The sequence below is a fragment of the Prionailurus bengalensis genome, chromosome C2, assembly GCF_016509475.1.
Source record: "Prionailurus bengalensis isolate Pbe53 chromosome C2, Fcat_Pben_1.1_paternal_pri, whole genome shotgun sequence".
NCBI lineage: Eukaryota > Metazoa > Chordata > Mammalia > Carnivora > Felidae > Prionailurus > Prionailurus bengalensis.
In genome coordinates this window covers 27,194,695-27,221,509 of record NC_057350.1, presented here as the reverse complement: position 1 = coordinate 27,221,509, position 26,815 = coordinate 27,194,695, and the positions used below count along the sequence as shown (strand labels likewise).

The window sequence follows — 26,815 nt, the reverse complement described above, 5'->3', positions numbered from 1 at the left end:
ATATTTAGAGCATCTCTTTTGTGCATGCACTCCTCAAATCACCAGCAATACAGCTGTCAAAAAACAGACAAATATCCCTACCCTCATGGAGTTTACATTCAAATGAGAGAAGCTAATCCCTCCTCTACTTCTCAAATATTATGAAGTAATTCCCTTCCAAATTTAAATAAATAAAAATATTTGTCATTATAGGATTAAAAGCCCACAAATGTGTTCTTAAGCTGTGTATACTCTTTTTCAGAGGGAAAAAGAATTATAAGATTATACCAGGACAAAGATTTTATGTTTTAGAACCTGCAGAAAACTCTCCTTATGAAAACAAATGATTAGATGTTACTCTTTTGATCCTTCTTGGAATCCTTCTTTTCTCTTCTGTTCTGTTTCCTATCTCAAGGAAACCTGTAGTAATCAATGCGTCTTAAGTCACTTTTCTTATCTAATGCATCTGCATTGTATGACTGAATGTAACTGAATCATCAGCCATTAAAAAAACAGACTAACTTAATGATGCTAATTTCATGATTCAAACTCTACAACTCCTTTGCTTGTCATAATAATTTTATTTCTAATACATATGACACTTTGTCCAGATACGAGTTTTCATGATAACTTTCAAGTGTAAACCTATTCTTTCTGTCTAAGCTCTAGACTTTTTCAACTATACTGGCTTGATATAGATTAGAACAGAAAATATGTTATTCCCCTAGTAAAGAAAAAATTTGATAATAAACCCAGATTAATGATTCTCCATCACTTCCAAATTGTAATTACTCTTCAAGTATTTGCAATTCAGTCTAATAGGATATTTATCTGTTTTCTTATGGACTTTCTGGATTTCTGATTTGCCTTAATTGAATCTATATTACATATTAATGAATATTTTAAAAAATGAAATATCAGACCACACTGCATATTTTAAATAAATTTTATTTAATTATGATAGAAAGGATGCTTTGTTTGAAAATCTGTAAGAATCCTACCTGTTATTTGTGCTTACTAAAACGTTTAGCCTGAGTTTATATACAAATATTGGTTAGATTTTGGTTTCAATGTCGTTTCCATTTAAGAATGACACACGGAGTTTTGTGAAATCTAAGCTTCACAGACATTTAAGTTAGTACAGTCCTCTTCTATAACACATGTGTTCCTGTGATTCTTACAGATTTAATCTGATCTTTGGAGAAGTTGTTAACAATAATGATTTAACTATATTTGAAAAGAACAAAATTTAATTGCAAAGATTCAAGATCATATAGGAAAATCTGTAAGAGAAATGCTTTTTAAAACTAGGCCTCTTGTTGATGAAAATAATCACCAAAAGCCGTCTTTTGGTGTGTTTATTATGTTGATAAAACTGGATGACAGTATAATTCAACTTGAATTCTTGACCGGCTGCTTTTTCAGAAGTTATCTCAAAACAGAACTCTGGACGTTCCTTACATTCCTCATGCTCTTCTCCGCATAAAGCAAGCAGTCCACATAATCAGAATTCACCAAACTTAAAATTATTTACTTTTACTTATTTTAAGTGAATTTTATACTTCACCCTCAAAAAAAAAAGAAAAGAAAAAGAATGTAAAAGAGTAAAAACAACCCCCCCCCAACATTTAATGGTCTAAACAAGACTAAAAATATTAAATATCATTATACAGGAAAAATAATGTTATATTCTATACCTCCTCCTATTCCTAATACCCCACAGGTGGTGGGGGAGGATGGGAGCAAAGAGAGGGAGTGAGACAGATATAAGAGAGAAAGGGAGAAACAGAAAGAAAAAAATACAACAAACTAATATATTTACTGTTTAAATAACATCATGCCTAATGAATAATAATAAAAAAAAACTAGCCCTTGGATAGGAATCAGGTGACCTGGGTTCCTGGGTTTTATATCCCAGATATATTACTTTAAGCAAGCATGTTAATCACTCTGACCTCAGTTCACTGATTTGTAGGTGAGCATCATAGCACCTGCTCTGCTTAACTTTTAAAGATATGATTATGAAACGGTATGTGTAAAATATAGCATCACATAAACATACAATCATGGTTGTATCACTGGTACTCCTAATTCATAAGAAATGTTGCCGGTGGCAGGGCACACCTGGGTGGCTCAGTTGGTTAAGCATCCACCTCTTGATTTCAGCTCAGATCATGAGCTCACGAACCGTGAGCTCGAGTCCCGCATTGGGCCCTGTGCTGATAGTGTGAAGCCTGCTTGGGATTCTCTCTCTCTCCCTCTCTCTCTACCCCTCCCCTGCTGCTGCCTTTCTTTCCCTCTCTGTCTAAATAAATAAATAAATAAATAAATAATAAACTTAAAAAAGCTCCTTTTCTAAAACAAGAAAGAAAGAAAAGAAAAGAGAAAGAAAAAGAAATGTTGCTGGGAAATATTGCTAAATAGATTTTTGTTATTTTTTTGTAATTGGGCATAAAGTTCTGAGTCTTAAGAAATGACTATTATAGCTCCTATTTAATGCTTACTCTGCACTAGACATGTTCTAACCCATTTAGGTTATTTAACTTATTTAATTCTTTCAATAAGCTAACAGGGTAATTATTGTCTTTATCCCTTTTGCAAAGGGGAGGGAAGTCAGCATACATTGGTTAAGTGACTTACTCAGGGTCACAGTGCAAAAAGGGTGTCAGAATATCTGGCCAACCCTGTGTCAGCAAGGCCATTTCTTTTATAGGATCCCTCTTTATAGTTTTCCTGACTCTGTTGAAATGTAAGTAAATGAGAGGGGCCTGTGGGTGTGCTGATTGTGGTGAGACTTCCTTCTGTAGTGACTCCCCAGTCTAAAAGGCACTTCCTTGACTTAAGGTGATACTTAATTCCCTGTTACTCGCGAGCATGAATACCTGGAACTGTAGAAAGAAAACTACTTCCACAATTCACTACTCCTATTAAAGAAAGGAATTTCAATATAATTTGGGTAAATGATAATGAAGGGAATAGGAAGGGTCAATTCTAGAATAAGTTTTTAAATATAATGATAGGACTGTATAAATGTGTTCTGAGATGCTTATTATGTATATGGGGAAAACATTTTTGCAGTATAATCTAAGCAATAAACCTTTTGAAATAAAACATATTGACCATGCTTGATCAACATATGTACAAAATTTTTGTATATACACATGCACATGTTAACATTTCAGAAGCTCAGACTGAATAGCTAAATAGATCTATTCTCCACACCCTGGGAATTCATCTTTTAGGAACCACCATTATCAGATTCAGATATGTTCAGTTAAACATAGTGATCATTGATGCATTGTTTGTGAAGTGAATAAAGCAAGTGAAATTAACAGTCAACCCTGACCCAATTCTGACTATAGTATGAGCTGTTTTCTAAAACAGATTCTATTTTAAGGTGTCTCAGATTATTATTTTAACCAAAGTATGTATTTAGCATATGTAAATATTACTTTTAGTTTTGCTGATCTAGTTCCTTCCTTTTCTTTCCTACGTTAAAATGAAAATAACAAATAATAGCATGTTCCTTTTCTTTAAAATTGAAACCATTATAAGGAATACCTTTAATTATTCAACTATAAGTAAATAACACTACACAAACATACGTATTTTTGTCTTTTCATATTATTTTCCATTTTCAAATAATAAGAAAACACACATTTGGACAAGCAGTACATGGAGTTTGTTCATTAGAAATCGACTCAAAATTATTTTCAAAGCAGTCAAGGATTTCAGGTCCACCTTGTCATATGTGAACTATTTAATCAAACAAAACATGCAATAATTATTTTATTCAGATATATGCATTATATCTGAACTTTATCTTCTTCTTTTTTGTCTTTGGCGTGAAGTTGTGTATGTTATTGGTTGTGGGGTAAAATAGTTATTACACCAAATACTTACTTCTTTTGGTGCCTTCTAGATACCTTCAAACTAAATGTCAGACAAATTTTGTAGCGCACATCCCATCAAGTATATGATTTTTTTTGTAATACTTAAAGCATAGATTGAATTTCAAAATATGTCACAGAATTAATTTCCAGATTTAACTTAACCATCAGTGTCTAGGACCACGTAAAGGTCCACCCCTTCTCACTCAACCTTCTACCTATTCTCAATCACATTCAACATTTAAAAAATTTTTTTAATGTTTATTTATTTTTGAGACAGAGAGAGACAGAGCATGAATGGGGAAGGGTCAGAGAGAGAGGGAGACACAGAATCCGAAGCAGGCTTCAGGCTCTGAGCTGTCAGCACAGAGCCCGATGCGAGGCTTGAACTCACAGACCCTGAGATCATGACCTGAGCCCAAGTCAGAAGCTCAACCGACTGAGCCACCCAGGCACTCCTATCAACTTTTAAAGGTACCTATGTCTTACTGTCATAACCTGCTGGAGGAAGAACATTTGGCCTATGTTAAAGAACTTTCTGACATGTTTTATCATTTCTACGTGATTTTGAGCTTTTTGAAGATATGGGCCTATTTCTTGCATAGCACCTTGCACATATATAATACTCATTATTTATTAACTATTAATTGAATGATGGAGAACTGGACACTACTATAATGTTTTGGTCATATGTTTATTTCTAGGCCACAGCAGATTCAATTCTGCAAATAAGGAGCTGGCATAGACCCTGACAGATAGGAAAACATTAACATCCTGACAGAGACAAAGAAAGAAAAGTAAATGAAGCTGTTGAAACTAAAATTATAAAATATATATCATACAATATGAAATATAATAAAAATAGAAATATATAAAAACCATGTAGTTTAGAGAAAAATAACCAGAGTCTATTTTTGAAAACTCATATTGACTTTATACTATGTCCAGTAGGGCTACACAGACACTCGATGTCTTGACAAGTTAAGGGAACACATTCTTCTTTGTGAGTAGATTTTCTAGGGAAATTTTCCATATACCACCTTCCCCCACATATTCATAGCCTCCCTCATTACCCACATCCTCCAGCAGAGCGGTGCGTTTGTCACAACTGAAGGACCTACATGAATACATCATTATCACCCAAAGTTCATGAAGTTTACACTAGGATTTACTCTCAGTGTTGTACTTCGGGTGGGTTTGGACAAATATATAATGACAGCTGTAACTGTTACAATAAACAGAGTAGTTTCACTGTGCGGGGCCTTTTCGCCCCTTCTTTCCTTCTAACCTGTTGCGATAAACATATGTGTGTAGATTTTGTGTGGATGTATGTTTTTAACTCCTTTGAGTAAATATGAAGGAGCACAGTTGCTGGATCATATAGTATAAGAGTATGTTTAGTTTTGTAAAAACTTCTAAAACATCTTCCAAAGTGGCTGTACCATTTTGCATTCCCTCCAGCAATGCAGGAGAGGTCCCATTGCTCCACATCCTTGTCAGCACTTGGTGTTGTCAGTGTTTCAAAATTTGGCCACTCTAGTAAGTGTGTAGTGATATCTCATTGTTGTTTTAATTTGCGTTTCTCAGATAACATATGATGTGGAACATATTTTTATATGCTTATTTGCCGTCTGTATATTTTCTTTGGCAAGGTGTCTGTTATGGGCTTTGGCCCGTTGTTTAATTAGGTTGTTTGTTTTCTTATTGTTGAGTTTTAGAGTTCTTTATACATCTTGGATAACAAGTATATATCTATATATCTATATCTGTATATCCATATATCTATAGATATATACCTATATCTATATAGATATATATAATCTTATATATCTATATATATCTATATAATCTATAGATCTATATCTATATATCTATATAGATCTATATCTATATGCCTATAGATATAGATATATAATCTTATCAGATAGATTTTTGCATATATTTTCTCCTAGTATGTGGCTTGTCTTTTCATTCTCTTGATCTACCTTCTTGTTTGTGAAAGACTGTCATGCTCCATTACAGAACTGGGACACTGTGTTCAACCAAAGTTCAATAACCAAAGCTCTTAATAATGACACCTATAAAACTAAACCTACCTGTAAAACTAAAGTTATGATAATACGTTCTGTTTGGTAAGTTAAAATATGCTATACACACACACACACACACACACATCTATCACATATCATGTTTTTAAATGTGATTTCCCTGTTCACATAACAAAGTTTCAGTACTGAAAAGTAATATGTGTATATTGCATTCTCTGACGATATCTGTAATATCTTTCTTACTGCTAAAGAATTTGGGAACAATAGGGAAAAGAACAGATTAAAGTGTTTTCAATTCATGCACAAATCACTTCTATTTTTTTAGTTACACATAGTGTTTTGGGTAATTAAAAAATGCTCTTAATTCATAAAGGAAATATGAATAAAATGATCCTTGTATTACCCACAAATGAAGGTTGTTGATAAACAAAAAACAGAGTTGTCACTCATATTAACATCATAATAGAGAAAAGATTACATGCAAAATATGAACACTAAGTTCCTTCTGTAGCCATGACATGATTCCAAATGTAAGTATCCCGTGGAATTTTCATTTGCTTCTCCCGGAGAGATGTAAAAAAATGATTGCAGTCAGACCACCAATATGGGAATAATCTGGAGAATTCCCATTATGGATCTGGAATAAATTTATCACAATTGACTACAGATGGCAGCATATGACTAATCCATGTTTCGCTAATTCTGCCCACTCTTGGTTCAACCACACCCCTTTTAAAGAGAATCTGTCATCACACATACAGAAGATATGCAGACCTGCAGAATGGCACAACACCAACCAGCACAACCACAAGTTGGCAGGGAGGTTGAGGGCAATTTTATCTGAAATCAAAATTATTTTAAAGTACCGGTAATAGGCAGTACATGTGTGAGAGTAAAGTCAGGTCATACGTGACTTCAAAAGTATTGAGAACAGACCCTGGAAAAAGTTTGGAGAGATGTGGTGAACAGAAAACCAAGGTGCAGCCTCTCAAGTGCACTGAGACACTTGAATCCATTCTAAAATGGACTGCTTCTACCTTTCTGGGATGGCATTAATTAATTATTATTCTGGTTTTGATTCACCAAACATCCTTACATTACACTGGGACATCACTTGAGCATATTCATTTGAATGTGGAGAAACAGTCCTGTCAAATAGTTCCAGTTGCTAAAAGGGAATAGTGAAGTCATGTCCTTCCCAGCAGTACTCCCAATATTGCCTCAGATCTAGGATTTGATCTTATTTTTTTAAATATTTATTTATTTATTTTGAAAGAGAGAGAGAGAGAGAGAGAGAGAGAGAGAGAGAGAATTCCAAGCGGACTCCACACTGATAGTGGGGCTTGATCTCACAAAACAGTGACATCATGACCTGAGCCGAAATCAGGAGTCTAATGCTTAACCGACTGAGCCACCAAGGTGCCCCTCGGATCAGATCTTGACTGGACTTCTTTGGCTTATGCTCTGCTTGTTTCTAAAAGCTTTACCACACGTGCTCGCTTCGGCAGCACATATACTAAAAGCTTTACCACTTACTTCTGGAGATACAATTAGTGAAGTTATATGAACATTTAATATTAAATCAAGGAAACCCTCATGGTGCTTCTCATTAAGTAGAAAGGAATGCCTTGGTTTTATGACTTTGGTGCTTAACTCTAATAAAAAAACTTTCATTTTGCTAAACAGAAGTTCTAGCTCTTCATTCCCATGAAACCTGAAATTAGTTTATATAAAAAGCATAGCTACTAAGTGCGCAAAAAAGATGCCAGACTTACAAGACTGCTTAATATGTGAGCCTCACTTGTTTGTAAGCCAAGAAATAAAATATCACCCATATTTGAGATGCTCTCCTTTTATTTCTTTTATGGAGAGAGAGAACCTTGTGCACATGTGTGGGGGGGAAAAGCAGAGGGAGGGGAGAGAGAGAGAATCCCAAGTGGGCTCCATGCCCAGCGAGGAGCCAACACAAGGCTCCAGGTGGGGCTCAACCCCACGACAGTATGATCATGACCTGAGCTAAAATCAAGAATAGGTCCCTTAATCGACTGAGCCACCCAGGCGCCCCAAGATAATGCTCTTCTTAAACAAAATCAGATTAATAAGATAACCAATGGTTTTACCAGTCTGTAACATTTTTAACTATCCAAATATATTAATTTAAACTTGATATGATTTACCTTTTCATTCTCTTAATATATTACTAGAACCTATTAAAAGATGCAGGAAAGGACTCAGTTGATCAAGCATCCGACTTCAGCTCAGGTCATGATCTCATGGTTCGTGAGTTCAAGCCCCACGTCAAGCGGGCTCTGTGCTGACAGCTCAGAGCCTGGAGCCTGTTTCAGATTCTGTCTCCCTCTCTCTATGCCCCTCCCCCAGTCTCTCTCCCCCCAGCCCCCCTGTCTCTCAAAAATAAATAAACATTAAAAAAATTTTAAAAGACCCAAGAAAAGAGAGCATTTACAACATACACTTTGAATTTGGGAGCTTGATTTTTTTTATTAATCTTGTATTAATTTATTTCAGGTCCTTATAATCTATTTGGTATGTTCAGGAGATGATTTTGGTACTCCAAATTTGTAAGTTAGCCAAAGTTTAAAAGAATCTACTAATTACTTGTGGGCCAAACCTCTAGATCTGAGGAGGCCCAGATAGCCAAAAGCAGCAAAAAAGGCATTTTTAAAAATTACCTAGAAAAGATCCATATGCTGAAAATTTCAAATTATTCAGGTTCTTGTTTTGAAAAAAATAAAAATTGAAATGCACAATTCCATAATTACTGCAAAAGTAATGGTTAAAACCCTAAGCCACTTAAAACACCCATGTTATCACACACTTAAAAATAGCATTCTTTTCTCCAACATGTGATGAGTAGTGTTGTACCAGCAAAGATAACCATACATGTATGATACTCTTCATTCTCATAGAAGTTGGATTGGAGAAGTCCATCTTAGAGTTATCAACTGAATCACATAAATTGCTTAGCACCAGACCTATAATTTGAGAATTCTCAATAAAAATTAATATTTATGCATATCTATCTATTAGAGAGGTTTTTTTAAGTTTATCTTGAGAGAGAAAGGGAGAGAGAGAAGGCATGAGTGGGGGAGGGGCAAAGAGAGAGGGAGAGAGAGATCCATGCCGCCCGATGTGGGCTTGATCTCACGAACCTGAGATCGTGACTGGAGCTGAAATCAAGAGTCACATGCTGACCCGACTGAGCCACCAAGGTGCTCGTCTATTAAAGAGCTTTTTAACAGGATTTTTAAATATGCATATTAACTCATATCAGTATGATATAAATCTCATTTTACTTTATGGTCACTATTTTAAGAAATTATGTTTATTTAAAACTTCTCATTCCAATTGAAATGTTTTCATCAATTTTTATCATTTGATAAAAAAGATAATGAATGGTCATTAGTTCTTAATGTGTTTTCATTTTTAGTTGATCATAAGGGTAAAAATAATAATCAATTTAATTTTCTTTAATAAATACTTGAAGTTAATTTCTAAAAAATGCTTTGTTCTTTGTCTATTCTAATTTTCTAAAGAAATTCTAGACAGTATTGTCTAAGGACTCCAGGATGTCCTTCATTTATATGATTTAATAACTGCGGCCTATGGTGTCTTTAAACATAATTTGTGGAAAAAATCTTATATTTCATGAAAATAATAATTCCATTAGAAGCTTGCCCCTTTACCTACATGACCTCAATGAAAATTTTGACTACAGGAATATACAAATTATTATATACGATCCTTACTCCATCTAGGCTTTGCTTTTAAATTTCACTTTGTGCTTGGTATGGTTTTATTTTCTCCTGACGACCTAAGTTTAATTTTGTTAAAAGATTAAGTGAGGCATATTAAAAATTTTAATCATTTATTTGAGCAAAAATTGATTCATATCAGGCAGCCCCAAACCAAAAGCACTTAGAAGTGCTCAGAAGGGCTCCATCAATGGGCATTAGGGGTAAGACTTATAGAGAAGATACAGAAGCAGGGCAAGAAATTATTTGATTGGCCATTGCTTAAGCAGTTGCCTTATTTGAAAACACCTACTTGTCTGTGATTGGTTGTCTTTAGGTTTCTCTCTTTTTTTATTATTACGTTTATGTATTATTTTTGAGAGACTGAGAGAGTGCAAGCTCATGAGCAGGGAAAGGGGCAGAGGGAGAGGAAGACAGAATCCAAAGCAGGCCCTGGACCATGGGGCTGAAACCTATGCACCATGAGATCGTGACATGAGCTGAAACCAAGAGTCCAAAGCTTAAATGACTGAGCCACCCAGATGCCCCAGTTTTCTCTTTCTTAACCTTGGGGCATAGGTCTTGGTTTGTGAATATAAATAAATATAAATACAAATATTAATATTTTATTCTAGAGAGAAAGTGGGGGAGGAGAAGGCTGGAGGGGGAGAGAGAGAGACGGAGAGGAAGAGAGAAAGAAGAAATCTTAAGCAGGCTCCACGCTCATCATGGAGCCAGCTATGGGGCTGTAGCAGGGCTCGATCTCATGACTTAGGATCATGACCTGAGCCAAATTCAAGTGTCGGACACTTAACTTACTGAGCCACTCAGGCAACCCGGGTTTTGATTTGCTTATAAAGGCTTCTAGGACATTAAGCCATCTCAGTCTAATCAATTTATTTAAGTAAGTTAACAATTTCAATCTGTTTTTTTTAATTTCATGAGCTCCTTCTTTTCTGCTTTTTAATGTCATCTCTTACCCCCCAACCCCCACCACTACCATGTAAGTGACACCTATAACCACAGCATACCAGTTTCTTTTTCTCCCCACTTTTATTGGAAAACAATTGGCATATATCACTCTTTAAGTTAAAGCATTTAGCATGATGGTTTGATTTACATATCTTGTGAAATGGTTACCATAACTGGTTCAGCTAACATCTATCTTCTCATATAGGTGCAATAAAATGAAAAGGAAGAAGGGAAAAAAAAAAGTTTCTCCTTGCAATGAGAACTTTTAGGATTTACTCTCTCTGAACAACTTTCTTCTATATCCTACAGAAGCCACACTGTTTCTTTTTGCCTTTCTATCTTTTACTTTTTTTTTTTTCAACTTCTGGTCTAAATAAATTCGAATGTTTCAAGTCATTTGCTCATACAGTTTCCTCTTTTAAAGATTCTCAGGGCATGCAAAAGGAAGCATTATTTCTCACTGAAATTATGAAGAAATGTAAACAAAACATGGTAGTTATCCAATTTTCTACTTTGTCCCAAGCTCCACATTTTAACAGTTAAACTTGTGTTTGTATCGCTTGATACCCTGAGCAGGGGAAATATAGATGGAAAGACAGTGATGAGGAATTCCTAAATGGGAGCAGTTAGCAGCTTTGAAATGTAGAAGATGTTCAAGAAGAGAAGGAAATGAAACTGAATCATGAGACAGTAGATGATTCCAGAAAAGTTATTTTGCTGAGAGGGCAGCAAACTATAGCCCACGGGCTAAATCCAGGACCTGTTTTTGTAGGCTATTTGCTAAGAATGATTTTTATATTTATGCGTGTTTGGAAAAGCAGGCAAACACATTTTGTATGTGAAAATTGATGAATTAAAACTTTGTTGCCCATAAATAAAGTTTATTGGAACACTGCCACACTCTTTCACTTATGCATCGTCTAGGACTATTTTCATACGGCACTAGTGGGAGGAGTAATTGCAACAAAGAGCATATGACCAGCAGCACCTAAAACATTTCTTACCCAGCCCTTTACAGAAGAATCTGTCATCCCCCTGATTGAGAACATTTCCCCAAGCTAATTTTTCCTAGCCAATCAAATCACTGTTCATTGACTAGCACTCTGGGATTTTGAGTCTAAACAAACCAATAAACAACTAGGACATTCAGATCTTTCCAGGAGAGTTTTCTTTACAGTAACACAAGAGCAGTGCACACCACCAGTAAAAGCAGTTGCCTTGGTGTATTTGTTACTTAAAAACAAAAAAAAAGATATATCATGTGTAGTTTACCCAGTTCTCTCCAGTGATAACACCTTGAAAACTGTAGTGTAATATCACAACTTAGATACTGACATGGATCCATTCAAGATCCAGAATATTTCCATCATCATAAGGATTCTTCATGTTGACCCCCTTTTTTTTAAGATTTTATTTTATTTTATTTAAGATTTTATTTTTTTTAAGATTTTATTTTTATTTTTTTTTCAATATATGAAGTTTATTGTCATATTGGTTTCCATACAACACCCAGTGCTCATCCCAAAAGGTGCCCTCCTCAATACCCATCACCCACCCTCCCCTCCCTCCCACCACCCCATCAACCCTCAGTTTGTTCTCAGTTTTTAAGAGTCTATTATGCTTTGGCTCTGTCCCACTCTAACCTCTTTTTTTTTTTCCTTCCCCTGATCACACCCACTTCTGTCTTGCGCCCGACCCCGCCTTAACAACCCTTAAACACTAATCCATTTTCATTTCGATAATTTTATCATTTCAAGAATTTAGAATGTAGTCATGTAGAATATAACCTTTGGGGGTTGGCTTTTTTGCACTCAGCATAATTTCTCTTGAAATCATCCAGGTTGTTGACTATATCAATACTTGGCTCCTCTTTACTGCTGAGTAGTATCCCATCCCATGGATGTACCATAGTTTTTTTGACAGCTTGTCAGTGTGAGGGCATCTGGGTTGTTTCCAGTTTGGAGCTCTTGTGAAAAGAGTTGTAAATATTCGTGTGCAGGTTTTTGCATGAATATACATTTTCATTTCTTTGGGATAGGTGCCCAAGAGCCAAATTACTGGGTCATATGGTAAGCATATGTCTACTTTTTAAAAGAAAATGACCAACTGTGTTCCAGAGTTGCTGTACCATTTTACACTCTCATCAACAGTAATATCAGTGACCCAATATCCTCACCAACGTTGGTGTTGTCACTATTTTGCTTTTTGTTTTTGGTCTTCTAATAGGAGTTTAGTGATATCTCATGTTTTTAATTTGCATTTACCTGATGGCTACTGATGTTCAGCATCTTCCAGTGTGCTTCTTTGCCATCTGTATATGCTCTTGGATGAAATGTCTTTTTTTTAATCTTTTTCCCATTTTCTCCATTTGGATTATTTTATATTATTTTATTTTATTTTATTTTATTTTATTTTATTTTATTTTATTTTATTTTTTTTTACTGTTGAGATGTGAGAGTACTTTGCATTATCTAGATACTTTGCATTGTCTAGGTACTGGTCCTTTCAAATGTGGTCTGAAAATATTTTCTTCCAATCGGTAACTGGTCTTTTTATCTATCTATTATCTATCTACTTAATTTTATTAATAGAATTTACTATAGAGCAAAGTTTTTTTTTAATTTTTACAAAGACCAGTGTATTAGGTTTTATGGATTGTGATTTTGGTGAATTCTGGGAACATTTTACCTAGCCTCAGATCCCAAAAATTTTGTTCTAGGTTATTAACGAAAAGTTCTATGCTTGACATTTAAGTCTGCAACCCATTCTGAGTTAATTTTTTATAAGATATATAGATTTTGTATAGATGTAAGTCAAAGCTCTCTCTCTCTCTCTCTCTCTCTCTCTCTCTCTCTCTCTCCCTCTTCCTCTCCCTCTCTCATCCCTCTCCCTCTCTCCCTATTTTTGTGCTTGTGGATGATCAATTACTCCAATACCATTTGTTGAAAAAACTACCTTTCCTCCATTGTATTGGTTTTGTGTCATTGTTAAAAGTCAGTTGGGCATATATGTGTGGGTCTATTTCTAAATTCCATGTTTTGTTTCATTGACCTGCCTATACCTCTGCCAATACCACACAGTCTTGATTACAATCAAATAGTAATCTATTGTTGTATTTACTATAATAATATCCTATTATATAGACATATAATATTAATGTAATATTAGTATATTAAATGATATACTGTTATAAAATAAGTCTTGAAATTAGACAATTCATCCCAACATATTTTTTAACAAAATTGGTTTAGCTATTCTAGTTTCTTCTATGTGAAGTTTAGAATAATTTTATATATATCTACAAAAAGTTTCCCTGAATTTTGTTGAGAATTTTGTTAAACCTTTATATCTATTTGGGAAGAATTGACATCTTTAATATGCTGAGACTTGGCAATCCATGAATATGATATGTCTTTCCAGGTCTCTTGGGTTTCTTTCTTTTCTTCTTTAAGTTCTTTTTTTTTTTTTTTTTTGACATAGCTCATAGGCATGTGAGAATATGAGCAGCTGAAGGGAAGAGAAAGAGGAGAGAGAGAATCCCAAGCAGACTCTGTGCTGTCAGTGCAGAACCCATGGGGGCTTGATCTCACAAACCATGAGATCATGACCTGAGCCGAAATCAAGAATTGGTTGCTTAACCGACTGAGCCATGCAGGTGCCCCAGATCTCTCAGGTTTCTTTCATCAGCATTTTTTAGTTTTCAGCATACAAGTTCTGTACATTTTGTTAGATCTATACCCAAGTATTTAAATTTTGAGCGATTTTAATAATGTTGTGTTTATATTTCTACATTTTATTTCCTTTTTATTTTATTTTATTTTTGCCTTATTTACACCAGCTAGATTAGAACTCAAAACACTAAATCGAACAGATGGTAATAGTGAACATCCTTGCTTTATTGATGATCTTGGGGGATAGCATTTAGTTTTTCACCATGAAGTAGAATACTAACTATAGTGGGGTTTTTTTTATATAGGAGATCTTTGCCAGATTGAGGAAGTTTCCCTCTATTCCTGGTTGTCAGAGAGTTTCAATCATGAATGGGTGCTGAATTTTTCTGCATCTATTCGTATCATCATGTTATTTTTCTTCTTTAGCCATTAATACGGTGAATATGTTGTTTGATTTCAGAATATTGGAACAGATTTACATCTGTGGAATAACCTTCAAGTGGTCATGGTATATATTCTTTTTACATATTGCTGAATTGTATTTGCTAGTATAGTATGAAGGATTTTAAGTCCATGTTTGTTAGGGATATTGGTCTATGTATTTCTCTTTTTCTATGTTGGCTGGGTTTAGTATCAGGATGACATTAGAGTCATAAAATAAATGGGAAATTTTCCCCTCTTGGATTTTTTAAAAACAATTGTATTGAATATGTGTTAAATCATCTTTAAATATTGGTTAGAATTATCCAACAAAACCATCTGGGCCTGGAGTTTTCTTTTTGAGACAAGTTTTAAATTATAAATTCGATTTCCTTAATAGTTAAATGGTTATTCATATTGGGTGAGTTGGGGGTAATTTGTATTTTTGAAGAATTGGTCCACTTCATCTGAGTTGTCTAAGTTCTGTGTTTAGTGTTTGTAGTTTTCCAGTATTGTCTTTACGTGTCTGTAGTGATATACCAGTTTCATTTCTGATTGGCAATTTGTGTCTTCTCTCTTTTTTATTTGTCAGGAATCCTGGAGCCTTGCCAAGAAGTTTATTGATCTTTTCAAAGAACCAACTCATAGCTTCATTGATTTTCTCTATTGTTTTTCTGTTTTCAATTTCATTTATTGGTGCTCTTATCCTTATCCTTAGTAGTACTGATGGTAGTAGTAGTAGTATTTTGCCTTAGATTGATTTTACTCTTCTTGTTCTTGGTTGTTGAGGTTGGAGTTTGGATTATTGATTTGAGACTTTTCTAATGTATGCAATTAGAGCTATCAATTTCCCTCTGAGCACTGCTATAGCTGTGTCCTGCAAGTTTTATTATGTTCTATTTTCATTTTCATTTACTCCAGTGTTTTTTTTTTTCTTGAGACTTCCTCTTTGACCTATGGATTATTTAGAAGTGTGTTGATTAGTTTCCAAGTGTTTAGAGATTTTCCTGTTATCTGTCTACTACTGTTTTCTGGTTTGATTCTATTTTGGTCAGAAAACATTGTATGATTTCACTTGTTTTTAATTTGTTGATAATTGCTTTATGGACCAGGATATGGCCTATGTTGGAATGTATTTATGGGCACTTGAAAAGAATGTGTATTCCTCTTTTGTTGGGTGTACATTCTAAAAATATCATTTAGATACTGTTTGTTGATGATATTAAGTTCCTATATGCTTGCTAATTTTCTGTCAGTTCTGTCAATTGTTGAGAGGTACGTTGAGTTTACAGTTGTAATCATGGATTTGTCTATTTTTCTTTCTATTTTACCACTTTTACTCCACATATTTTGTAGCTCTTTTGTGTATGTGCATTCAAGATTGTTATGTTGTTTTGTTGGACATTCTTTGTTATCATTTTATGATGTTTATTTGTCTCTGGTAATTTTTTATTGAAGTTCTTTTACTTGATATTAATGTTGCTACTCCTGCTTTATTTAATTAATGTTTGTTTGCATAAAACAGATATATCTATGTATAGGTATAACATATAACATAAACACATAACACACATACATGTTTTACCATGTTTTTACTTTCAACCTGTGTATATCATTGTATTTGAATTGAGTTCCTTTTGGATAGTATATAATTCAGCCATCTTTTTAAAAATCCACTAAGCATATCTCTGCCACTTAATTGGTATATTCAGACAATTTACATTCAATGTAATTTTTGATATGTTATAGCTTAAGCACACCAGTTTCTTCTTTGTTTTTTTCTTCTTTGTTTCTCATATCTCCTGGCTTCCTGTGGGTTTTTGAAACAATTTTTAGAATTTTTAGAATTTTGACTTACCGAGTATTTTTCAGTGTATTTCTTTATGTAGTTTTTATAGAGGCTGTTTTATGTATTAGATCATATATACATAACTTATCACAGTGTACAACGGGTGTATATTTTACTAGTCCTAGTGAAATCAGAAACCATACCTCCCTTTTTGTACTTTTGTCCATACCCATTTATAATTGTCTTAAATATTTCCTCTATATACACTTAGAACCACGTTAGACATTGTTAAATTTTTGTTTCCACCATCAAACATAATTTAGAAAACCTCAGAGAAGGAAAGTCTATTATTTTTACTCATAAATTTGTTATTGAATTCTTTATTCCTTTCTAAAAGTCCACGGTTCTTTTATCATCTCCTTTCTATTTAGACAACTTCCTTTGCTATTCTTTTAAGGTGGGTCTACTGTTGAAAAATTATATTATTTTTCCTTCATCTGATAATGTCCTGATTTCCCCTTCATTCCTAAAAGATATTTTCCATGGATATAGGGTTCTGGACTGACAGCTCTTTTTCTCAGCCTTTAAAAATGTTGTATCCCTTCCTCTGGCCTCCATGGTTTCTGATGAGAAATTTACTTGTCAGAATTGTTTTTCCTCTGAAGGTAAGGTTATGTTTTTCTCTTGCTGCTTTCAAGATTTTTTCTTTGTCTTTAGTTTTCAGAAGTTTGACTATGATATGTTTTGGTGTGGATTTCTTTGCTTTTTTCCTTGCTTGTGGTGTGTTCATACTCTTAAATCTGCATGCCTTTTGCTAACTTTTGGGAGTTTGGGGCCATTTTTTACCATGTGTTATGCCTTACCCTCTTTCTCCTCTCTTTTTGGGACTCCAATGGCACAAATGTTTTATCTTTTAGTATAGTTCCACAGTTTCCTAAGTCTCTGTTTACTTTTTTAAAGTATATTTTCTCTGTCTGGTTCAGATTGGATAATTTTTATTGTTCTCTCTTCTTATTCACTGGTTCTTTCCTTTGCTCCCTGCATTTTTTTTTTATTTATCATAGTTACCATGTTTTTCAGTTCTAAAATTCCCATCTGGTTATTCTAGAAAGCTTCTATGTCTTTGCTAACACTTTTAATTTTTTTTTGTTGTTCCAGCCATGTTCATAATTTCTCACTGAAGCATTTTCATGATGGCTACTTTAAAATCTTTGTGAGATAATTCTAATATCTCTATTATCTTGGTGTTCACAAGTATTGATGTCTTTTTACATTTAGTTTGAGATGTTTCTTTTTTTTTAATGTTTATTTATTTTTGAGAGAGAGAGAGACAGAGACAGAAACAGGGCATGAGGGGGAGAGGGGCAGAGAGAGAGGGAGACACAGAGTCCAAAGCAGACTCCAGGCTCTCAGCTGTCAACACAGAGTCTGATGCAGGGCTTGAACTCACGAACTGTGGGGTCATGACCTGAGCTGAAGTCGGATGCTTAACCAACTGAGCCAGGTGCCCCCCTTTTTTTTTAATTTTTTTAATGTTTATTTAGAGATGTTTCTGCTTCATTGTATGACAGATTATCTTCAGTTTTATATTATTATTTAATTATATTATTACTATTATTTAAACTTTTGATTTTATCTAGATTCCTCTGACACTACTCCAGCAGAGAAAGGGGGTACACTTGTCATTGCAGGTATAGACGGAAGTCCAGGTCTCTCCCTCCTGGCTAGCATTGACTCCTGAGTGGGAGGGCTCTGTGTTACTGCTGGGTAGTGGTGAGTGTTCCTGTTCCCCACTAGGCATCCATTGATACTTTATTGGCTAGGAGTAATGGGAGTGGTTTGTTATTGCTCCCATGATGGCCTTTGCTGGTACCTTACAGGTTGGGGAATTGTAGGGTTGGGCAGTTTCTAATGTCCCAACTCTCCACTTGGCCTTCTCTGTCCAACACAACCTTAGTAGGGAGAGAGAAGAGTGTCTCATTATTACTGAGTTGCAGTGGAAGTCCAGGATCCCTATCTGGAGTCTACTGATGATAATACATCAGGTTAGAGTAGAGACTTTGTTATCTGCTGACAGGGACAAAAGTCCCAATCCCAATTCCCTACTCAGACTTCCTTACACCACCCTAGGATTGGGGAGAGGAGGTTAGGATGCTTTGTTCTAGCCTAACAAGGGTCAGTAGGAGGCTCCTCATTGGGCCTTTGCAGGTTAGGGATGGCTGCGTGTGTGGTGTCTGACTAGAGCAAAGTGGTATTGTCCCAGTGCTTTCTGTCTTTCTGTGCTGCTGCTTTCTTGGTTCTTTGGCTACAGAGAACAGGCTTTTGTTGGGGACTTCTCTGGTCTGCACCAGTTGGTGTCTCTGGGTTGTCAGCTTCTTCAGCTTGAAGTTTGGATATATGAGGCAAAACTAAAATCCAAGGAATTAGCCACGATGTTGTTCCTTGGGTCCTGAGGTCCCTAGCTGTTCTGTCTTCTTCTCTTCATCTTTCAGAGTCTCCTTACATTTGTCTTACGTATGATGTCCAGAGTTTTTTCGTTGTACCTAGCAGAAGGATTAGGAAAAACTATCTACTACATCTTCCTGGAAGTGAATTTCACCTGTTTCTTTCTTTTTTTTCTGTTTTATATATATTTTTTTTAATTGGGAAGGCAGCATATTCAATTTTCACAGTAGTTTCTTTAAGGAACTTAAACAGAATGATTAAAAACTGACTAATAAATTTTCTATTAAAAAAGAGAAAACTTGAAACAATACATCTCTATCTGTAATGTACTTTTCAATATCCATTTCACTTCTACTTTCCAGTTTCTGCTAGTTTGTTTCTTGATTCCTTTATCACCAATAAAGTCTTCTTTAGCATTTATTGAGACACTTACATTTAGAAGTGAGCTTTTCTCACTTGAAAGTTCTCTCTGAATGACTCCTGCATGGGCGGGGGTGGGGGGGGGTGGGTAAGGTTCATTTGATTCATTGCTATTACCCTGTGCCTGTCACAAGGCCAACCCACATTCTAGTACTTAATAAATACCTGCTGAATAAGTGAATGAGAACTGAAAATCTAAATTTTTCTTTCTGTAAGAGCATATCTACTTGATTCTTGCTATGCTGAAGCATGATACATATGTGTCTGTAGCCCATGCTTGATTTCCACCAGGCACTCCAAGCATGTGCTTAGGGCATTAGCAAACTTTGTCCAGAATTTTGCAACCTAGAAGAAAGCAATTTTAATTTCAGCACATGTGTCAGTTTTTGTTTTATGGTTTAGAATTGTTTGTATTTTGAATTACAAATGGGGCAGATGCCAGAATGGTTCCCGTGTGTGTATGTGTGTGTGTGTGTGTGTGTGTGTGCATGTGCGCATGTGTGCACATGTGCATATTCCCTCCTATCATTTCAAAAGAAAGTGACCCAAAGAACATGGCATAAAAAAGACCTAGACTATTTTTAGGGTCTGTTTCCTAGATCCCTGAATCTTTTTTTTTTGATGATGATGATTGATTTTTAGTTAAATCGTGGTTTGATTATCTTTAAACCTTTGTCATGTAATGTGCGTTGTGTGGCTGTATATCCATGGAGGAGGGATAATGTTAGCCCATCGTTTGGTAAAGTCCTGCAAATAATTTTTTTGCAAGCATAATTATACTTTAGATAAAGATCTCCCATTACCGAACCATTTTTTTTTTAATGGAGGAGAAGAACATGATTCTTTTTAGTACTACTGAGTATGTTTGGTTTAAATACTAATAATGCTCGTTTTCCCGCCTGGCTTTAGATTCTGCTTAAGGAAATGGTGAAAGATTTAATTCACTGTACTTTTGTAAGAAAGTCTGGAAATGTTCCTCCATGGGAACTTTGGTCGCCTGCTAGAATGGAAATTCATTGGGGAGGGGGAACCATTTCATTTTATTGCCTGAGAGGTGTTGATAACATTCCCTACATCTTTCAAAGGCATCTTTCATGCCAAACAGGCAAACTGTAGCTAGCGAAGGAACAGAAAGAGCACTACTTACATGAGTCATTCTCAGCAAACCAGCACAGCAGCTGTGCTAGGTACTGATGAGGATTACCACAGAACCCAGTTGCAAGGTTTTGTGTGGTTGAAGAGACAACTAGCTCTCTCTGGGGACCACTTTGAAGGAGATTGAAGCAATAATGCATCCCCACTGTTGCTAGTGGATTTTGTGGCCATGTAGTACAAAACGTGTGCCAGATAAAATCAGAAAGTAATAGAAAGCAAGAAGAATCGCACAGATTTTTAATCTTAATGTGAGAGACTAAAACAAATGTCCTGAGCTTGTTGCATGTATTAGTAAGGAGTAGGAGACAGAGGATGGGATGCCTTTAACTCAGAACACTTGCAGGGCTTCCGTCTTTTCATTTGAGAACCATTTGGGTGTGTTGTGAAATAAAGTTGCAGAGTAGGCATGTTCAGACCTTTATTTGCTACAGTTAGTAGGAAAGATCCCCCCCCCCCACCTTAAATAAAAGAAGCCAGAGTTTTCTGTGCAAACTGAAACAGGCGTTGCAAGAATCAGATTCACTTTGGACGAGTCTTCACATTCCAAGTCCTCATTGCATCAGGCAGCACAATTCCATCTCTGGTTGATGGGCAGAAAAAGTGGGCAGCTTGCCAGGTAGACGTTTCCATGACTCCCAGCCCCCAAAGGTGATGCGTTTTTCAGCTAATTCAATGAAGAGTGGGCTGAACTTTGGGTCTAAACGAGACAATAGCTGCCTTCGCAGTATCAGCAGAATGGTTTGATGGGAATGCACTCTACATTTGGCAGAGAATCATGTGACCTTACGACTGAGATTTTGTGATGGTGCCAACGGAGACTTGGAAAGCAGCAACCGTCCTGACTTTTTTCTTCTTTTCTAGCATGGCTCAGAAAATGGTGGATCTTAATACTTGACTTTAGCCAGACTCAGCAAGCGACTGAGCTTTGAAGCACAACTTCGCCTTTATTCTGGGTTTTTGGCAGGCCACCAGGAGGCTGTCCCTTTCACGCCTGATAAATTCTGCTGCTTATCTCTAAATAGGAAAAAAAAAAAAGAAAGAAAAATATAAACAGAATATTGAGGCATAACAAGTGAATCTTAAAATTGTATGTGCTTTTTGTTTTTTGGCTTTTCTTACTGCTGATTTTTTTTAATGTTAATACCCTTTCTGCTTGCTGAAGAATCCAAGTACTTTTTTTTTTTTTTTTTTTTTTTTTTGGTTTATAATGAACAGGCATTTGAACAGGGCAAACAGGACGGCCGCAGCAGTGAGCATGAGATCATTGCAGCAGAGTAGCAAACTGGCACCCTGCCTTCTCACCCTTTTGGTTCAGGAGACAAACGTGTGCAATCCTCATTTCTAAAGTCAGCTCAGCCTGGAAGGATTCCTGGTCTCTCCCACCTTCTACCATTCTGCTGCCAGGGACAGCAAGGATTGGTGCAGCTTCTGCGCAGTGCTTTGTGCCTGGAATACCGAGAAGGAAGAAAAAGAAGACAAGCACCCTGGTCCTTTTTTTCCAAGAAATAACAGGAGCCCTGAAGAAAAAAAAATCTGAGTTTGTCCTACTTCATGCAACAGTGCTGAAAAAAAATGAGACGCTCCTGCTCAAAAACAAAAACAAAAACAAACAAACAAAAATCCAAACCAAAACAAACCAAAAAAAAGCAAACATTGGCTTGTATACCTACAGAGACATCGGGCTTTGTAAAGCAGCTTTGTAAGGCAACATAACCAAATGAGCCTTCCTATTTTTATTATTTCAAAAAATATGGCATAATTAGCAATATATTGCACTTGGTGAAATCGCACCTTTCATATCAGGTATAACTTTTTTTGTTGTTTCTTTTTAAGCCTACTCTTATATAAAAGGGGAACCTTGAACTTTCAATGTACTCTTATTTAGCTCATCACCCACTTTACTCTTATTAACTTTTTCCTTTTGCTGTCTTGCTCTAATCCTGATTAGAATAGAAACTTAAGTAAAAATAGAAAAATGTCTATGGAAAGGACGGTACATGTTTTTACTTTTGTTATACATCGAAGTTTGGAAAGACATTAATATGTTATCTATGCTTTTCATGTACAGTATTAGTTTTTGCTATCTAAGAAAAGTGAGCGTTTAGTCCTAGCTGTTTAAAGAAACTAAAGCTTTCGTTTGCTGTGACTCATAATTTGAAATGTGGAAGAAGAAACTTTTTGAACTTCTAAAAAAAAAAGGGTCATATTAGAAGATACATTAAACTACTGACAAATAAAATTAGTTTGGGGGAAGTTATATTTAAACTATTTACCAGGATTTCAGTATAACCGAAATAGAAATGTAAAGACCATGTTCTCAGTTGCTAAGTAAAAAAGAAGCTTGTTTCACAATAATACTCTCTTTTAAAATATATTTTAAAAGAAGCATTTGTCTTAGGGCAGTTCCAGAGAGCGCTAGAAATATCCATTAAGTATTTTAGTGGAAAAAGTACATACAAACTTGTTTTAAGTTTAAAGCAATGATTGGCTCAGTAGATAAATGCATTGCATTCTAATTATTTTGTCTATTTGTACAAGTAAATTGCTAAGCAATTTAAGCATTTCATAACAAAACCCAGTTTTGCCTGGTTCAGTGGGAAAGGATTAGCAGATGTATTCCACCTATTTTAATTTTGATTAAAACTGTTTCTAAACATGTTTAAAAATTGCTAAAAAGAGAAAGTGCTTCTTAAAAATACAGCGTATATGAATGAACACTATGATTTGCATATTAAGAATTGGTGCTATAATATTTGCCACGAAAAGAATAAACTTTAAGCAAACTGTTGTGCTTTTAAAATCATATTTTATCATATTGACAATATGTAGGGTAAACAAAGAGAAAATATTATAGAACTGATGCATTCTACCTTCTTTTTTGTTATTCCATGAAGAATTATGGGAAATTGCAATTACCCTATATACTGATAATATTCAAATAAAACGTTTTATTAAGTTTATCGGTTATTGTTCACTAATTATTTAAAAAATAGCCCTTGCTCCTTCATGCTGCCTCAGCTAATGGAGCATCAACTTTCACAGGCTTAATTAACATTTATAAACCTGTTTTCATGTTTCAAGATCCTTTAGTTGAAAAACATTATTTTAAATGTTATTTTTAGGAGCCATTAATCTCTACACTCTTAATTATCTTATTAAGCTCCATGCCAAATCCAAATCTCTTTTCAGCTTTCACTAGTTCATTGTGCAAAACCTAGTCGCTTCTTTAACAGCCATGCCTCCTTTCACTTTCAAAACTGTTACTGTGAAAACAACACCAACCAAAATGAACGCATAAATGCAAACTATGAAACCACATTATATGTCATATGAGTAGCCTTGGGTGGGGCTCTGTGAGTCTTCCAAGCCTTTAAAAAAAAATACTTTAAAAGGTTTTGCCCATTTTGACATTGTGTTTTGTTCTCGACCGTCTACCTTCATTCCCACCATCCAGCCAGATGATTCTCCTAGACAGCAGTTGTCTGATATTTCTCCTTTTGTGGTTGTTTTAGGGAAAAACTTAAAATGGATATGAGAAGTGAAGAAAGTGATCATAGGAGAAAATCATCTCAGGTAAAAACAAAAAGCAAAAGAGCAATTAATATTTAATATTTTTAAAGAAAAAAATAAAACAATTTTGACTGTGTTTAGTGATAAGAATTCGTTTCATATTCTCTATGGATCTAGCTGTTGGAATTTTCATTGATGGCTTGAGAATTTATACTGTTACCTACCTTTGTGAAAAATTTTTGTCTGAGTTTGTGATCAGTGTGCAGTTTGAGTCCCTTTGAATTCTGTATCTATATATCCATTCATGTAGCTATACATCCATTCATAGAACGGTTGAATAGAAAGTAATTTAGAAAAAGAAAATATATATTTTTTATTTGTCATACCATATAAAAGGAAGTGAAATCTGGGGGGAGGGAATAAAGTTGTGCTGTTTTCAAAAAATGATCTACTAAGATAATGAAACCAAAATATACATTCTTATAGTTATGATAAAACCCAAAACAAATGTTGCTTTTTATTTCACATCTAAATTTATTAATATATGTTGAGACATTTTTACTATAATTAAATGCATGATTGTTGATTTTTTACTGTGGCTTTTAATAAGTATGGCAATAATTAGAAAACAAATAATGGCAAAAATTATGTAGACCGAATCATCTATTTAAAGTTTAAGAAACACATTTCATTTATTTCAAAACATGCAAAAACACTAAGTAATTTTTATGTAGTGTTACTATTTTTCACAATGAAGATATAATTTAGAAATGCTAAATATTGTGGATATGAGTGATACGATTAATGATTGTACAACTTACAATTTTGTTGCTGTTGAGCTTAAAATCTTTTTAAAAACGTGAGTGTGGCTGGCTTTATGTTTATTCTTTGTGTGTTTGCTTATTGTCTGGTGGTTTAAAATTTTTTTAGTGACAATTTATTTTTGCCCAACCTGTTGACCAGGTAAGAGTTGTATGTAGCTATATAGTATGTTTAAGAATATCTTTTTTTGAAAAATAAATTTAAATATATTGTGTTGAAGAGGCAAGATATATTCTCTTTTATGCAATAGATCTGGAGTATAAATTTTAGTAGTAGTAACATTGCTAGTAGTAGTAATGCTTGCTAGTATGTCATTAATTTTGGTTTTCTGATAATAGTTTATCCAAATATAGTTAATTTCAGTTTTATTCCAACTATAGACACATATGTATACATTTAATACTTTTCAATAACTTCCTGCATTCTCTGTCTAGTCAACAGAATCTTACTTGTTTTATGAGAAAGTTATAATGTTACCCATTCCTTAAAACCACTAACCGAGGTTTTATAAAAGAGTTAAAACAAGCACAGTCTGACTCTTACACAATTAGCTTAATAGTTAATTTGGTCTTAATTATAGGCTGGTAGTACTACATTCATGCCTCACAATTACATAATTCATACATGCATGTATATATCCTTTTTTTTCTTTTAAAACTCGTTATTAATTAGAACAGTCCAAATACAAAATATTCACTATTAAAACAAAAGTTATCTGTGAAAAATATTTCAATATACTAGTCTTTAAATTCTCATGTATAGAAACCTGTATTTAGTGTAGGATATTTATGAAGGCCTTTAACTGGGAATATGTATACTAAAAGCATTTTAGCATTTAAAATATTTATACTAAAGGATCGATATGATTATTTTCATTTAATTTCATCAGATATTTACAACAAATTCTGCATTAATAGGGAGCCCAAGTGAGATGTTGCCCATTGGCATAAACCCGTAGATCCGATCTTGTGGTGAAGTGGACTGCACAAGCTCGCTTCTATGGGTCTTTGTCAGTGTGGTAATCTAACAAAATGTTATAGACAAATGCCGTTAAATAAATTTTAGTCAAGCTCCTGTTAAATTTTAGTTGATTACTTTTGAAGAATTTATATTTTTCTTTGTTTCTCATGTATATATTAACCCTCATCTGTCTTTAGAGGCAGGCTTCAATTGTCGAACACTAGGAAGGGTTTATAACATAGCCATTTAAGTTTGAATCCAAGTATAGTAAATTACTTAAGAAACTTGAATCTTTATAGCAGGGTTTGAAACATGGTCTGAATAGATCCTGTTCAGATACTTAAGTTCACATTATACTGGTTAGTATACCTCATTGACTTCAATAAGGAAATTAAAGGTTATAACTGGGATTTATGTATTACTATTGAGCTGTTTTCTCTTGAAAAATGAAGTTGAATGCTATTTCTCTTTAATATTATTAATTACTGGGAGAACTATGCCAGGAGAGATGTCAGAGGACATTTTGTATGACCTGTGCTGGAAATCCAAGAGGTTAGGATAGTCCTAGGAGACACATACTAAGTTCATTGGTGAAATGTTAGCGTATTATATCTACATCCTTGCCAAGCCCTTAGGTGTATGGCCGCCATATTTGGAGGAGCTGACTGAAGATATGATAAGGAGTTTGAAGCAACATTGGAAGCTGTGTGCATCCGGGTTGAGGTAGTAGGTTGTATGGTTTAGAGTTACACCCTGGGAGTTAACTGTACAACCTTCTAGCTTTCCTTGGAGCACACTTGAGCCATCGAGGAATCCTTCACCACTTTAATCTGATCAAGCCAATTTCTGTGCAAGAAGGTAATGTGTCATGAGTATTTTGGATAATTAATTTGAGGCTTTATTACATTAAAATGATCTTTTCATCCCTAAATACTAGATTATTCCATTTGAATCTTCTTATAAAAATTGGCAAGATGGTATT

General features: G+C 34.7%; 1 long non-coding RNA gene across 1 annotated transcript in view; it reads left to right on the top strand.

The window, feature by feature from the left end:
* The window catches only part of LOC122491289, a 133,195-nt gene extending 106,643 nt beyond the window's left edge, over window positions 1-26,552 (top strand). Inside the window, exon 3 of the long non-coding RNA XR_006299325.1 lies at window positions 24,054-26,552. This is a non-coding gene — a long non-coding RNA (uncharacterized LOC122491289). The remainder of the gene's footprint in view (window positions 1-24,053) is intronic.
* The last annotated feature ends 263 nt before the right edge of the window (window positions 26,553-26,815 follow it).